Genomic DNA, 5,708 nt, shown 5'->3' with positions numbered 1-5,708 from the left:
GCCTAAATAAAATGAAGAAAAACTATTCAAAGCCTATTTTCGTAAAGTTTACTATTTTGGATCTGGGAAAGATAGGCAAACAATTTACAAGGAATCTGTGTCAGAAATTCAAACAATAGAAATACAAACACAAATAATAATTAACTTTGATTTGTGGGAAATATAAACATTTCATAGACAAAATAGAATTTGAATTGTATGTTGGAGACTTTCAGAGTATAATCATGATAGGAATAAAGTAAAGACAGAGCACATCAGCAAACTTACAAGAACTGATGAAATGAAATGATCCAGAGACTGTGAGGATAATTAGGGGAAATGGGAAGAGATACAGCTGTAAATTCGAACTTGAATTTAAGAACTGATTGTAAACAAAAATGAACTTTGACATCATTGAAAAGGGATAACAGAAAAAAAACTCTCAGACTTTTTTGATTTGGTAAGGGTTAGAATGTAAAATAAAGAGATGCTGAGTCTAAGCAATAGTTCTATTGGGTATGGATATATACACAGGAGGGATGGCAACCGAAGTTACCAAAGATACGAAGACAACTGACAACCTTTATATAGTAGTTAGATGAGAAAACACACCACCTGATTTGGGCAGTGAATAAACAGAATGAGAAAAAAATAATAATTCCAATGAAGAGTAATCCCCTAAAGGTGTGAGACTACAATTGAACACTATTCCTTACTCTCAGGAACTAACTGACACTAAATGCTGTGTATTAAATATGCATTATTCTTTTCACTCATGAAAAGCTGTATGTTGAGATCTGCCCATACCAACCTGTGTGGAACCCAGGACTGGGTTCATCTTGCCACCAGCAGACACCTGCCGAAGCTCAGGCTCCAGCACAGAACTGCCTCTTCTGACCAACAGACCACCACCAAAGCAAAGGCCTGGCCCACACCTGCGTACGCCAACATACATGGGACTCTGGCCCAAGGTACGTCTGAGCTGGCCAACCCCCATACCCTGGGAGCCCAAGCCTAAACCACTTCCATCTTGGGACACTGCAGTCATTGCCATAGCCTTTCCCATGCAGTAGCCCCTACCTTTTGACAACAGACAGGGCCTAGAAGCAGGTGCATCTCAGAGAAGGCATCCCAAAGGCAGGGTAAGTCTCACCCTTTCAGCCCCATCTCTGTAAGAAGTTGTATCCATCTTGGGGCACCTCCACTATTATCCCCAGTTAACTCAGCTATTTCTGCCATCACCATTAGTTGCAGTAGCATCCACTGAGGGACACCAGTAAGGTTTGGAAGCCCGACATCAAAGTGAGATATACAATCTGCACAGATACTACAAGAATATATGGTAGAAACTGTAATATCTTAGATCAACACTGCAAGAAAGGAAGACACATAGACAACATGAAAAAACAAGGGAGGAAAGTGCCCCAAACAAACCAGAACACTACAATAACAGAACCCATGGACAGCGAAGTTGATGAAATGACAGAGAAGGAGTTTAGAAGGTTTATAATTAAATGATCTGTGAATTAATGAATGACCTAAGTGAGCAAATACAAGCAAAAACTAATCACTCCAACAATGAGATAAGAGAGCAAACACAAGTAGCAAAAGATTACTTCAAGAGAGAGATAGAGACTCTGAAAAAAAAAAGAAATTCTTGAAATAAAGGATACAATAAGCCAAATAAAAAACTCAATAGAAAGCATGACTAACAGACTAGATCACTTGGAATAAAGAATGTCAGATAATGAAGACAAAATATACAATTTGGAAAATAAAGTTGACCACACAGTAAAGATAGTAAGAAACTATGAACAGAACATACAAGAATTATGGGACAGCATCAAAAGACTAAATCTAAGAGTTATTGGGATAGAGGAAGGCACAGAGTTTCAAGCCAAAGGAATGCACAATCTCTTCAATGAGATAATATCAGAAAATTTCCCAAGCATGATTAATGAATTGTAAAATAAAATACAAGAGGCTTATAGGACACCAAATGTACAAAATTACAATGGGTCTACACCAAGTCACATTATAATAAAAATTCTTTGCATACAGAATGAGGGTAGACTTTTAAAGGTCACAAGAGATCACATATAGGGAGAGGCCAATTCGTGTCTCAGCAGATTTTTCAAACCAGACGCTCAAAGCCAGGAAATCGTGGGACAATATATACCAAGCTCTGAAAGAAAATGGATGCCAATTAAGAATCTTATATCCAGCAAAATTAAGCTTTACATTTGATGATGAAATAAAAATATTCCATGATAAACAAAAGTTAAAAGAATTTACAACTAGAAGGCCTATACTACAGAACATCCTTGGCAAAGTATTCCATGAAGAGGAAATGAAAAAACAATGATGCAAATCAGCAGAAGGAGGTATTACACTAAAGGAAAAACTAATCCGAGGAGAAACAAAGTCAAGGTAAATACCCCAAATAAATAAAAATTGCCTGGAATACAAACAATGTCTCAATAATAACCCTGAATGTTAATGGACTAAACTCACCAATAAAAAGACATAGACTAGTCGACTGAATAAAAAAAAATACCCAACAATATGCTGCCTCCAAGAGACTCATCTCGTAGGAAAAGATATCCACAGACTGAAGGTGAAGGGGTGGGAAAAATCATACTATTCACGTGGACTGCAGAAGCAAGCAGAGGTTTCCATCTTCATACCAAATAGAGTAGACTTCAAGCTAAAGTTAATCAAAGAGATAAAGAAAGACAATACATACTGCTCAAGGGAACCCTACACCAACAAGACTTAACAATTGTAAATATATATGCCACAAACAATGGAGCATCTATGGTCATCAAACAAACTCTACTCAAGTTCAAGAGTCAAATAGACCACAAAACAATATTTTGGGTGACTTTAACACACCTTTTTCACCACTGGATAGATCTTCCAAACAAAAGCTGAACAAAGAAACTATAGAACTCAATAATAAAATCAATAACTTAGAATTAACTGATATATATATATATATATATATATATATATATATATATATATATAATATTTTTTTTCTTCAATGAGCAAATACACTTTCTTCTCAGTGGGACATGAATCCTTCTCTAAAATAGAACATATATTATGCCAAAAAGCAACTCTTCGAAAATATAAGAAAGTAGAGATACATTCTATAAAATTCTATAAGATCTTATAAGAGATGCATTCTATAAGATCATAATGGAATTAAATTAGAAATCGATGATAAATAATAAATAAAAGCTACTTCAACACTTGGAGACTAAATAACATGCTACTGAATGAACAATGGGTTTCAGAAAACAGCAAGGAGGAGATTAAAAAAAATTAGAGGTGAACAAGAGTACAGATACAACATATCAAAATCTCTGGGACACTATGAAGTCAGTTCTAAGAGGAAAGTTCATTGCATGGAGTTCATTCTTTAAAAGAAGAAAAGATCAACAAATAAATGACCTAACATTACATCTCAAAGCCCTAGAAAAAGAATAATAAATTAACACCCAAAACAGTGGAAGACAGGAAAAAATTATAATCAGAGCTAAAATCAATGAAGTTATAACAAAAGAAATAATTTAAAAAATTGACAAAACAAAAAGTTGGTTCTTTGAAAAAATAAATAAGATTGACAGACCCTTAGCCATGCTAATAAAGAAAAGGAAAGAGAAAATTCAAATGACTAACATTCATGATTAAAAAGGAAATATCACAACAGACACTACAGAAATACAGAGGATAACTAGAAGTTATTTTGAAAACTTGTACTCCAATAAAATAGAAAATATCAAAGGCATCAACAAATTTCTAGTGTCATATGATTTGTCCAAATTGAATCAGGATAATTTACATAATTGAAACAAATTAATTTCGAGTGATGAAATAGAAAATGCCATCAGAAGCCTACCAACCAAGAAAATCCCAGGACCAGATGAATACATAGCTAAGTTCTATAGACCTTTAAGAAAGAACTAATGACATTACTCTTAAATTTATTTCAGGAAATAGAAAAAGAGGGAGCACATCCAAACTCATTCTGTGAGGGCAATATCACCCTGATTTCAAAACAAGGCAAACACACATCAAAAAAAAAGACAACTTCAGACCAATATCTCTAATGAACATAGATACAAAAATTCTCATTAAAATTCTGGCAAATAGAATACAAAAACGTATCAAAAAGATCATGCATCATAATCAAGTGGGATTCATCCCAGGGATGCAAGGTTGGTTCAATAAATGGAAAACAATAAATGTGATTCATCATATCGATAGACATAAAGATAAGAATCATACAATCATCTAAGTAGATGCAGAAAAAGCATTTGACAAAATACAGCACCCCTTCATGTTCAAAACACTAGAAAAATTAGGGATGACAGGAACATACCTCAACATCATAAAGGCTATCTATGCTAAGCCCCAGGCCAATATCATTCTAAATGGAGAAAAATTGAAAGCATTCCCTCTAAAACCTGGAACAAGACAGGGATGCCCTCTTTCATGACTTCTGTTTAACATAGCTCTTGAAACACTGGCTAGAGCAATTAGATGAAAGAAATTAAAGGGATACACATAGGAAAAGAAGATCTCATATTGGCACTAGTTGCTGATGATATAATTCTATCCCTAGAAGACCCAAAAAACTCTACCAGAAAACTTCTAGAACTAGTAAATCAATTCAGCAAAGTAGCATGATATAAAAATTAATACCCATAAATCAAAGGCATTTTTGTATATTAGTGATAAATCCTCTGAAGGAAAATGAGAAAAACTACCCTATTTACAATAGAATTAAAAAATATAATTAAATACTTGGAAATCAAGTAAACGAAAGAGGTGAAAGACCTCTGAAATTAAAACTACAAAATTCTAAAGAAAGAAATTAAAGAAGACCTTAGAAGACGGACAGGTCTACTTTGTTCTTGGATAGTCAGAATTAATATTGTCAAAATGACCATACTACCAAAAGCACTCTACAGATTTAATGCAATTCCAATCAAAATCCCAATGACATTCCTCATAGAAGTAGATAATGCAGTCATGAAATTCATCTGGAAAAATAAGAGACCCAGAATAGCTAAAGCTATACTTATCAAGAAGAGTGAAGTGGGTGGCATCAATATACCAGACCTTAAACAATACTACAGAGCAATAATAACAAAAACAGCATGGTATTGGCACCAAAACAGACAAGTAGACCAATAGTACAGAATAGAGGACACAGAGTCTAATCCGTATAATTACAGTTATCTTATATTAGACAAAAGTGCCCAAAACATGCATTGGAGAAAAGATAGCCTCTTTAACAAATGATGCTGGGGAAACAGAAATCCACATGCAACAAAATGAAATTAAACCCCTATCTCTCACCATGCACAAAACTCAACTCAAAAGTGGATCAAGGACCTAGGAATTATACAAGAGACACTGTGTCTATTAGGGAAAAAAAGTAAGCCCAAATCTCCATCATGTGGGATTAGGCCCCAACTTCCTTAATAGGTCTCCTATAGTGCAAGAGTTACTATCAAGAATCAATAAATGGGATGGATTCAAATTAAAAAGCTTCTTAGCAATAGAAACAATCAGTGAGATGAACAGAGAGACTACTGATTGGGAACAAATTTTTACCACGTGCACGTCAGATAGAGCACTAATCTCAAGAATATATAAAACACTCAAAAATCTTAACACCAAACAAACAAATACCTCAATCAATGAATGGGCCA

The sequence above is a fragment of the Callospermophilus lateralis genome, unplaced genomic scaffold (assembly GCF_048772815.1).
Source record: "Callospermophilus lateralis isolate mCalLat2 unplaced genomic scaffold, mCalLat2.hap1 Scaffold_161, whole genome shotgun sequence".
NCBI lineage: Eukaryota > Metazoa > Chordata > Mammalia > Rodentia > Sciuridae > Callospermophilus > Callospermophilus lateralis.
Note: the sequence above shows the minus strand (reverse complement) of the source record.